We start from the raw sequence: 12,244 nt of genomic DNA, 5'->3' as shown, positions 1-12,244 counted from the left end.
TTTTCCCAGTACCGATTATTAAATCAACTGTCCTTTGTCCAATGTATGCTCTTGGCTCCTTATACAGAAATCAGTTGACAATAAATTTCTGAATTAATTTTTGGGCTCTGTTCTGTTCCATTTCTTTATGTATCTGTTTTTATGCCACAATTTTACTGAATTTGAACTTAAATTGTGCTTATTTCCTATAAAAACAGACAGAGGACAAACAAGATGGCTCAGGGGTAAAAGCATTGACTAAACAAGCCTGATGACCTGAGTTCAGTCTCCAGAACCCATATAAAGTAAAACAAAAGAAGTCACTCCACAAGGTTGTCCTCTAACCTCTATAGACATGTGCTGTGGTACATGTGCCTATACACACATACATCATCCATCCACAAACACATACACACAAGATAATAATAAAAAACTTAAAAGAACTTTTAAAAACAGAATTAGAGACAGGTGCCTAGGTTAACCCCAAAAGCCAGAGGGAGCTGAGATACTATCCACACAACAATAAAACAAAACTATTTTGTGGAATTACATTTTTCTTTTCATCCAAAGAATTCTTATTTTCATCACTGAACATCTGCTGTATATTCCTTCCAATTATTTAAATGAAAGGCTACAATGTAACACATGTAGGCATCAAAGAGTCATAATTTTAAAAATATTTTATTTATTATTTTTATTACTTTATGTGTATGAGTATATTGCCTGCATGTGTGTAAGTGCACCCATATCATGTAGTGCCCTTAGAGGTCAGAAGAGGGCATTGGATCCCCTGAAACTGGAGTTAGAGATGGTTGTTAGCCACCATGTGGGTGCTGGGAATCAAACCTGGGTCCTCTCCAAGAGCAGCCAGTGCTCTTAACCGCTGAGCCATCTCTCCAGCCCCAACAATTCATAAATTAATTTAATGGTATAGAGAATTAATTCAATGTGTAGAGAATTAGAGATTGAAGAGCACGTGTCCCTGGCTAGGACTCCTATATTTAACCCCACCCACCCATGGCTCAGGAACCATTGTAGAAGAGGGGGCAGAAAGATTGTAAGAGCCAGGGTTGGTGCATGACCATAAGGAAACAGTCTTCCAGGCCTCTGGAAACTTGCTCAGATGAACTTACAGCAATGGAAACAGGATGCACAAGACCCATACAAACTCAATCAGACAAAACCCAGCACCGAGCTGGGGAAATGGGCAGGAGGCCCCAACCTTAGCTGAAGCTGATTACTGCTGGGTGAGGGAGACTAGATCTTCTTTAAAGGAGTGACTGTAGATAGGCTGACTAGACTCCAGTGGATGAACTCACACCGAGGGGCATCTGGGTAAACAAACTTGACTCAATATGCCTTAAAATACATAACAGAACGCATGAAATTCAGTGGGGTGAGTTATGGGGTGGCGTGGATCGGAGAGGGGGTCTAAATATGATTAAGATGTATTGTATGAAATACATAAAAATTCAATAAAAATACACATTGAGAAAAATAAGTAAATAAATAATGCTGCTAGAGATTGAACCCAGAGTTCTACCAAGTGCTCTACCATGGAACTATATCCCTAACCATGTCAGATCCGTATTTTAGAAAGATCATATGGGCTTTGGGAAGAAACTGGATTCAGACAACAGTAGAACCAGACATCAGATGAGCATGGAAACTAGTATGCAGGAATCCACATCAGAGATTCTGAACCAGAGCAAAAACAGCATGTGTAAGGGTAAAATTCAGGAGGCATTATCATTAAAACATAGTGACTAAATGTACTTGATGAGAAAGGGGGTACTCAGGGACATGCATCTCAAGATTTGGGGCTTGAGTAACTCAGATGGAAACACAAGAGAATCAGGTTTTAAGAGGGAAGACAAGATTCTGGTTCCTCTTTGTTGGTTGGAGAGCCAATAAGGTAATCTGATGACATCTATCAGATAGTTTTCTGTAGAGAAAGAGAAGAAGGATATCTAGCCCAGGAGTACAGAGTCAGGAGTGATCAACTTCCAGAGGGAAGATTAAAGCATAATAAAGGAAAATATATTAAAAAATGTTTCAAATAAACTCATATCAACCATGCAAGAGTACTAGCAATTGAACGAAGTTATAAAAAAAAAAATTCACAAGATACTCTGTGGGCAAGGAGTTCATAAGAACTCCCTGTACACCCAGTTGAGTTTTGCTCTGCAGTTTATACTACTCTAAAAAATAAAGTCTATTTTCTTAAAAAAGAAAAGATTAACTTTACTGAGGCATAAAACCTAGACTCTTGCCAGGTCCATAGTGCACGTCTTTAATCCCAGAACTTGGGAAGCAGAGGCAGGTGGATCTATGTGAGTTTGAGGCCAGCTTGGTCTACATAAAGACTTCCAGGGCAGCCAGGGCTACACAGTGAGAAGCTGTCTCAAAAAAAAATAAAATTAAAATAAACACCCTATATTCTTAGATAAATGACACCCACAACTGGTTGTTTGTTTGTTTGTTTGTTTGTTGACACTGGATCTCACTAGGCAGTCCAAGCTGACCTGTAACACACTATGTGGCCCAGGCTAGCTTCCAGAGTGTTGGGACTATAGGTATGAACTACCATAACTAACACAACTGTGGATGGATGTTTAAAATTAAATCTGAGACATGTATAAAAATCTACAAAAAATTAAGTGGCGATGAAAACTATAGCATGAAGCCTGGAGAGATGGCTCATTGATTAAGAGCGCTGGCTGTTCCTACAGAGAACCCAGGTTCATATCCCAGTACCCACATGGCAGCTAACAGCCATCCGTAATTCCAGTTCCAGGGCATCCGAATCCCTCTTCTACCTCCGTGGGCACTGCACAACATAGAGGTACTTAAATACATGCAGGCAATACACTTGTACACATGAAAGAAAAAAGAAAACTACACCACATGAAAAAAAAACTGAATGTGATGATCACAGGTAGGTAAATAAAGAATGGAACACTAAATCAGTGAATTAAACTATGACTGTAAATAGACATAAATTAGGATGCCCAACTCACTGCTCCTCCAGGAGGCCATTTTTAAACTATTCTCTCTCCCTTCATTTGAAAAACCACTTCTTCTGCTACTATTCTAAATGCTGGTTCCAAGGGATACCATGATCTTCCCATATCTTTGTGCCTTTCCTATATGCAATGCTCACCTTTCATCTCAGCCCTCAGGAGGCAGAAGCAGGTGGATCTCTGCAAGATCAAGGCCACCCTGGTTTACATCGTGACTTCCAGGTGGGCTTTGACTAGAGAGACCCTGTCAAAAAACAATCATCAAAAAGACCAAAAAACACAATATGAAATGATTAGTTGTGATTAAAAGACACTGTCCTTGGGGCTGGAGAAATGGTTCCATGGTTAAGAACACTGACTGCTCTTGCAGAAGACCCATGTTGGGTTCCCAGCACCCACATGACAGCTAACAACCATCCATAACTCCAATTCCAATGGATCCAACGCCGTCTTCTGACCTCTGCAGGCATTGCACATACAAGGTGCACTTACATACATGCAGGCAAAACACTCACATACATAAAAATAAATAAATTTTTAAAAATTAAAAAGGTGCAGTCCTCTAGGATTTTTTTAAGTAGTTCTGAGGTAAAGAAACTTCAAAGACATTATTCCAGAACTACTGGTTCCTATGACACTTGCTCCTGGAGAAAGCTTATTTCAAATCAGCATGCATATAAAATCAGGAAAGAGAGTTCCAATGATAATGGATATTCTAGCCTCAATTATGGAATATACATTTTATTTTATGGTAAGCATGGTATACAGTTCCCAATTACTGTAAGAATTAAAAAGAAATCAGGACCATAAAGAATGCAAACTAAAAACTCACAAAGATAGTTTTTACATTTTTCTTAAACATCTTCATTGTTTGAGAATGTCATACAATGTGTTTTGATCATATTCACCAGCGACGCCTCCCCTTAACACTTCCCAGATCCCCCTCGAAGTCCCTAATCACCCTGCCCCTGCCAATGTTGTATCCTCTTTTTTAAATTTTATAAACTATCTTGGACATAACAAAAAGCAAATTCAAGTTAAAAAAAATAACTTTAGGAATATGGATAAAAGAGAAACTGACAGAGATTCATGGGAATTCCAGGCCTACCTGTTTTAGATTGAGATCATGAATTTTATTTCTCCTCCATTCACTTTAGGTGAGATAAGTCTGTCTTTTGCTCTCACAGATAAATTGTGAGTATACTTACTGTGCTTACCTACCTGGAACCAATTTCATTTTGTTTCATTTTAATTTTTGTTTTGAGACAGGGTCTCCCTGTAGCCCCAGCTGGCCTGGAACTTACTATGTAGACTAAGCTGACCTAGATCTCCCAGAGATCCGCTTGCATCTGCCTTCCAAATATGGGGATAAAAGACACCACCATGCTGGGCCTTTGAAACAGTTTTTGTTTTCACTTTTTAAAACAAAATTGAGTATGCATAGCAAAATTTTGCCACTATTTAAAGCAAAATTAGTTTTCCTCTTTCGTGGCCTGGTTTCATTCTCTTTCTCGCTGGCTTTCCTTAATTTCTCATTCTATGGTATTGTAGTTTAAGGATTACTCTTCTCATAGCAAGTTCCAGGCCAGCTGGGGCTACAGGGAGAACCTTTCTCAAAACAAGAAAAGCAAGGCCTGAGGGCTGACCAACTTCAAGCCTACTCAGTTCTAACTCTGAAATTGTGAAAAGCAAGGCAGGAGGAAGTAAGAAATTCCATGGGAACAGAGAAAGCCATGTGCCTCACAAGGACCTCTCTGCCATTTCTAGAACAAGGCTTCCTAGCACCTAGTGACAGTTGATCACATGACAAGAAATAACATACAAAGAAAGGATGGAGAAGCAAAAATCACTATCCTTAAAATCTAGAAGTAACTTTTAAAATATATTTTTATTTTATTATTTTTATTTTATGTGTATGAGTGTATTGCCTGCATGTATGTGAGTGCACCCATGTTGTGCAATGCTGTGGAGGTCAGAAGAGGGCTTCAGATTCCCCTGGAACTGGAGCTAAGGACGGTTCGTAGCTGCCATATCGGTGCTGGGAATCAAACCCAAGTCCTCTGCAAGAGCAGTCAGTGCTCTTAACTGCTGAGCCATCTCCCCAGCCCCAAAATCGAGAAGTAATTTTAAGCAGGTGAAAGTTGTTTTTGGCTGTTCAGCAATTTTATGTTGATTGTTTATTAAACCCACCTCACCTCTATTTGATAAAGTGGCTTATCACAAACATTGACAGCTATATTAGTTGTTTCTGGGGCTGAAGAGATGACTCAGCAATTAGGAGCATATACTGCTCTTGCAGAGGACCTGGGGTTCAGTCACAGCACACATGTGGGGCTGTTCACAATCACCTATAACTCCAGCTCCAAGGGATCCTATGCCCCCTTCTGGCCTCTGTGGGCCATCCATGCACATACACAAACAAACACTCAGATACACACACACACACACACACACACACACACACACTAGATATATATGTACATATTTGTGTATATGTAATATATATGGTAACTGTTTCTAGCAGCTGGAACAATGGTTCAGCTGTTAAGAATTCTTGATGCTCTTCCAGAAAGTCTGAGTTTGGATCCCAGCACCCACAATGAGTGGCTCACAACTACCTGTAACTCTAGCTCCAGGAGACCCAATGCCCTCTATTGGCCTCCAAGGGTACCTGCATATATGTGACATACACACACACAAAATTTTTTTTTAATTTTTCAATAGTTCCTAAAGCTAATTCTACATTCTAGTCAGATCATTCTTCAGTAAAACCTTCTGATTATTTTGTCATACATTCAAAATGCTTGGCAATTGCACTATCAAAATATGAGAAGTTCATTTATTGTCTGTCAAATTACATTTACAATGTTTTTCATTACAGAATAATTGTGAAATTATCTTTGCAGCTATTCTGCTAACTCAATAGCTAATCTCAAATGTAGTAGATATTCAAGGGTATTAGCTACACAGCTGCTCAGAAAGTGAAAGGCACTCAAACAGCTCATTTATCAGTTATCTGCTTTAGAGAATTAAGGCATGCAGTTCAGACAAGTGTATTGTTTCTATCCTTCATGCTCACATGCAAACCAAATATCCTTGATTTTTCAAGGATAAAATTCACATTCAGACATCAACAGGTACTTTGCAAATTATCCCATTAAAAGTGAACTTAGGGGCTGTAAAGATGCTCAGCAGTTAAAAGCACTAGCTGCCCTTGCAAAGGACCTGGGTTCAATTCCCAGTACCCACACAGCACCTAACAACCATATGTAACTCCAGTTCTGGGGAACCCAATGCCCTTTTTTGACCTCCACAGGCATTGAACAACATGGTGCACCTACATATATGTAGGCAATACACTTATACACATAAAATAAAAATAATAAATAATAAAGTATTTTTTAAGTGAATCTCCCAGCACCCACATGGCGGCTTACAACTGTCTATAACTCCAGTTCCAGGGGAATCTATTGAGGTCTTCTGACCTCCACCGGCATTGCACAACACAGGTGCACTTACACACATGCAGGCAATACACTCATACACATAAAATAAAAATTAAAAAGTATTTTTAAGGTGAATCTACAGGCTCTCTGCTCCTACCTATTCCAGAGACAGCCTAATCTTCTCGTGCAGTACCAGCCTCGTCCCTGAGACACAATGGTGAAGGTCAAAATGAATCGACTTGGCCATATTGGACACCTGTTTACCAGGGCTGCCTTCAACTCTGGCAAAGTGGATACTGTTGCCATCAATGACCCCTTCATTGACTTCAACTGAATGGTCTACATGTTCCAATATGATTCTACCCATGACAAGTTCCATAGCAAAGTCAAGGCTGAGAACGGGAAGCTTATCATCAATGAAAAGGCCATCTCCATCTTCAATGAGTGAGTTCCTGCCAACATCAAATGGGGTGATGCTGGTGCTAAGTATGTTGTGGAGTCTACTGGGGTCTTCTGTATCATGGAGAGGGTTGAGGCCCACTTGAAGGATGGAGCCAAAAGGGTCATCATCTCTGCCCCTTCTGCCAATGCCTCCCATGTTTGTAATGGGCATAAACTACAAGAAATATGACAACTGCCTCAAGATTGTCAGCAATGCTTCCTGCACCACCAACTGCTTATTCCCCCTGGCCATTGTCATCCATGACAATTTCGGCATTGTTGAGGGACTCATGACCACATTCCAAGCCATCATGGCCACCCAAAAGACTGTGGAAGCCCCAACGGGAAAACTGTGGTTTGATAGTCATCGGGTTGCCCAAAACATCATCTCTGCATCCAATGGCACTGCCAAAGCCATAGGCAAGGCCATCCCAGAGCTGAACAGGAAACTCACTGGCATGGCCTTCCATGTTCCTACCCTCAATGTGTCAGTTGTGGATCTGACCTGCTGTTTGGAGAAAGCTGATAAATACTACTAAATCAAGAAAGTGGTAAAAGGGCTGGAGAGATGGCTCAGTTATTACAAGTACTGGCTGCTTTGCAGAGGATATGGGTTCAATTTCCAGAACTCACATGGCAGCTAACAACTGGCCATAACTCCAGTTCCAGGGGATCTGAAGCCCTCTTCTGACCATTTTGGGCATTGCACGACAGGGATGTACTTACATTCATGGAGGCAATACACTCATACACATAAAATAAAAATAATAAATAAAATATTTTTTTAAGTATGTAGTGAAACAGACATTGGAAGTCCCCTAGGCTACAATGAGGGACAGGTCATCTCATGCAACCTTAACACCAACACCCACTCTTCTACCATTGATGCTAGGGCTGGCATTGCCCTCAACACCCACTTTGTCAAGTTCATTTCCTGGTATGACAACAAATTTGGCTATAGCAACAGGGTGGTCCACATGGCCTCCAAGGAGTAAGACATCCTGGACCACTCACCCCAGCAAGAATACCTCAGCAAGAGGAAGAGAGAGGCCCTCAGCTGGGGAGTCCCTGTCCCAACTCAGCCCCCAACATACTGAGTAGCTCTCTTCACAACTTCCATCCCAGACCAGACCTCCAGGAGACGGAGAACTTAGGGAGCCCTACTCTTTTAAATAACCTCAATAAAGTTCACTGCACACCCCCGCCATAAAAAAAGTGAATCTGCAACCTCATATGAGTACTTTCCACAGCTTCTCTTTTTCAGATTACATTTTGTTTGTTTTTGGTGCTTATGTGGTTATAGAGAATGAATCCAAAGTCATGTGCATGCTCAGAAAGCACTCTACCACTGAGCTATATCCCCAGCCCAGCTACTCTGTAATAAAAAATACATATAAAACAGATGTATTTAAATATGTATTTTTCAGACTTCTCAAAACCTTAAGGGTACAAGGATGGAAGGGTCAATATTTATTGAATGCTTGCTCTGAGAATCATGCTCATAGTGAACACTATCACAACACTCCACTAAGTAACATGCAGTAGGTTCTATTTTCATCTTCACAATTGGAGAAACTAAGTATAGAAAGTAGAATATTAATTCTCCTAGGGGTATATGCCTTGATTCCCAAAACATAGGAAAATGCTGCATTACATGGTGAAAAGGGATTTTATACATGTGATGAAGAAACTTGCGGGGGCTGGGGTTGCAGCCTGTGTTGTTACAGTGTTTGCCTGGGATGCAGAAAGCCCTGGGTTAGATCTCTAGTCCAGCATAAACCAGGTGTGGTGGCACATGCCTATAATCCTAGCACTGGGGAGATAAAGGCAGGAGGATCAGAAGTTCAAGGTCATCGTTGACTACATAGCAAATTCAAAGCCAATCTAGGAAACATAAGACTCTACGTTTATATAAAATTTTTAAAATTAATAAAAAAAAGAGAGAGAATTTTGAGATTGGAAGATTATCCTGAATTTCGAAGGTGGGACTAATGTAATCACAAGGATCTTCATTATCAAAAGAGAGAAGAATTGGGGGTGTGGTTCAGTAGTAAAGAGCTTATCAAACATGTGTGAGGCCTTGGGTTCCGTCCTGAGTATCATAAAAAAGAAAGGAGGGAGGGCAGGAAAATCAGAGAAGTTGCAATTACAGAAGCAGAGGTCAAACAATCGCAAGGCCATAAACCAATGAACTGATAGACAGTCTCTAGAAACTAAAAATGTCAAGGCAATAGATTCTTATCTAGAGCTCCAAGAAGGAACACAGCCCAGGAGACTGCCTGCTTTTAATCCAGTGAGACTAATCCTGGACTTCAGACCTCCAGAACCATAGCACTAAATTTGTGTTGTTTGAAATCACTGCATTTTTAGCAAGTGGTTACAGCAGCAATAAGGAACCAGTATAGCGAAGATTTATCAAGTTATATAATTGCAAGACCTTCTAGCTGGTAAGAAACAGAATCAAAACCGTGGTTCACCTGCCTACAAAACCAGACTTTATCAACCGGGGGAGTCTGGTGTAGCATAACGGGAATAGTACAAGGATCAGTTCACAGCTGAGGCTATAAACCTGAAACCTAAAGCAAAGGTGACAAAGTTAAGTGTCTGCCATATGTTAGGGAGGTGGTGTAAATGAGAAGTCATCAGAGTTTCACTAGAATACAGCCTAAATGAGGTAGCAAATGTCCACTGATACTCTTCCTATGTAGTAAGGAACAACAAGAAGTAGATGTGGTGAGCGCTATGGTGAACTGGGGACCATCCAAAAAAGGGGGACACTGAGCAGTCAGCCCTAGGCAAATGTCGTCATGTTGAAAAATGGGCCCAGTACTTCCCAATCTTTGGTTTCTCAAGACAAACTGGAAATTCATATTTTTAAAGAGGAAAAACAAATGGCAAGTTTGTGAAAACACTATAGAGTACAAACAAAACACATCCGTGGGCTACAGCCTCTAAATGAGCATGTTCATATATTTGAACATGGGCCTACAGGAATACTATATTCACTCCTCTTTCTGTCCCAGCTGCCTATGAGAATCTAGACAGAGAAATTGTGAGAAATTTCAACCAGATAGGCTATCCAGGTGTAAGATTAATTTGCACATGTCTCTGTGGGTCTATATAGAAGAATATAAAGTACTTTCATCTCTATACACAGAAATTTTTATAACTAAAACTTTCACAATAATCCATTTTAAACTACTATTTAAATGAAAAAGCTCAAAAAGCATACAATATCAGATACACATAGCACATATCAAGACCATTGAGCTGTGCTGTTTCAGTTTGGGGATACAACATTTGTAAATACTTCGGTGTGCTGCTTTAAGAATCTCTAATCTGAATGGTTATATAAACATGAAAAGGCACAATTTCTATTTTCTTCAATGATAAACTTCTCATTCTAAATGCATAAATCATTTTTAAGGATCTTGTCAAAAAAGCAAAGAGATGTAGTTAATGTTCAACTTTATTTGATTTTGGTTTTTTCTTTACCAAATAAGAGAAAGATTTCAAGAAAGAGGAAACAGGACTGGTTTGAGCTTCCTGCAGGCGTTCCCCACCCCCCCGGAGTTTCAACATGTGACTATTAAAGGCATATATCTTAGGCAGAAATACACTACCTACTGTCACAGGCCTAGGAGTCACGTGCCCACCCCACCCTTGCCCTCTACAGTAGCTCTGACTGCTTCTTCAAGGAAACGGTTCCGATACAAGCTTCCTGCCATCTTTTTCTCCTAGAGAACAGATTTCTTATCTTTGATTCATACCAGCTAGACTATCCAGGTACCATGGTCTTTCAATTAACAGTAACAACTGAACAGGCATAAACCTGATAACATCATATAACTATTAAAGCCCAGAAAGTAAACTTTTTAATATTCTTTTGTGTGATATTTTTAGAAAGGCAATTCATTCACCCTATGGAACTGTCACACTAGTTATTTCTTCAAAATGTTCAAAGTGCCTTAACCAACATAAAACGTAGCTAAATTAGTATTAAAAAGCAATCTATCTTCCTATAGCATTTCTTTTTTAGCCCTTTGGGCAAAGAAAAATCAACATTAAGAGGAACCCTTGATTGAAAGGTATTACCTACATCCCTGGCCTGTTACATACACTATCCTGTTTAGCCTTCATACCACTGCATCAAAGCAGGTGTTATCCCCTCTTACAGATGAGCAGACTGAAGCCCAGTGGTTAAGCTGTGGTGCTGAGGCCTATCTGGATCCTAAAGCCTTTTCCAGATACTTAACCTTTCATACACATACAAATCTACTCTTTGCTATTTAGAATGGAAATAACTTTAACTCTTCAAAATGGGACTGATAACAGCATTTGAAACAATTTAGCATGATGAAGCTCACAGAATGGAAACTATTATAATCTATTATCATGACAGAACATGATGTTGAGATGCTGACACATGACTGACCTTGATACGGTCTAAATCATCTATGTAGAATATGCTTGGGAAAACCCTACGACCCTGAGCTATACAGGAGAGTTTTCAATGGCAAGACCCATTTCCATAATCTTCACCTATATCCCCACTCTTCAAGAGTTCAAAAAGTATGAGTCACTTCACGTGTTGCCAAGCAACTTGGCAAGAACTCTCAGCAGCAGGACAGTCCAAAGCAATATTCCTTCCTTGGGGCTTGCCCATTCTATCACAAGTATTTCCTCTAATCAGGGAAAGAATCAAAGAAAGATAATAGAAACTAATTCAGTGACTTAAAGTCCAAACAAATGACGTAAGTGGAAGGAAGTCCCCCGCTCTCACCTTGAAGTTCTTTTGAAATAGGTATTTATGAACATGCCTTCTCTACTAGACTGAGAGTTCCTTCAGTCAGTGGCTATCCTGTATTTACCACTGTAACTGGTGTCATAGGAACTGCAATACAGATACCTCTATTCAGTAAGTACCTGTGTGCTGTGCTATGTGTCTCTTAATGTATATACATAAAACTAAGTTTAGCACTGAGAAAACATATGCACAGAAAGGAATTAAGAACTTTCCCAAAGCTTAAGTCAAGGTACCTTTGGCAACGGAACTGCTGTCAGTTCCACACAATATTGCAAAAACACATATACAAACATTTTAATGTGATATAAATTGCCTATTAAATTCCTATAACTATTATTTTCATAATATAAAATCACATGTAAGGTTAAATAACTTTATCAAAATAGCTGTGATTTTCAAGAATATTCTATGCTAAAACCTTTATTAGAAAATAAATCATGCCCTCATCTACTGACATTCACTGTCATTCAACAACAATGAAATTCTTACTTTTCTTATCTTAGGTTTGATTTTAAGTGAGTTTTTTTTTTCTATAAGCCATTTCAACT

General features: G+C 39.6%; 1 protein-coding gene and 1 pseudogene across 1 annotated transcript in view; one reads left to right on the top strand and one right to left on the bottom strand.

Annotated features, from left to right (window-relative positions):
- Mcf2 (MCF.2 cell line derived transforming sequence) overlaps positions 1 to 12,244 on the bottom strand; it is a 118,337-nt gene that overhangs the window by 65,254 nt on the left and 40,839 nt on the right. The gene's annotated exons all lie outside the window — the stretch shown is intronic.
- On the top strand, positions 6,651 to 7,884 carry LOC103724665 (annotated as a pseudogene).

This window comes from Nannospalax galili, unplaced genomic scaffold (assembly GCF_000622305.1).
Source record: "Nannospalax galili isolate Female #2095 unplaced genomic scaffold, S.galili_v1.0 scaffold167, whole genome shotgun sequence".
Taxonomy (NCBI): Eukaryota; Metazoa; Chordata; class Mammalia; order Rodentia; family Spalacidae; genus Nannospalax; species Nannospalax galili.
Note: the sequence above shows the minus strand (reverse complement) of the source record. Positions and strands in the feature narration are given on the sequence as shown.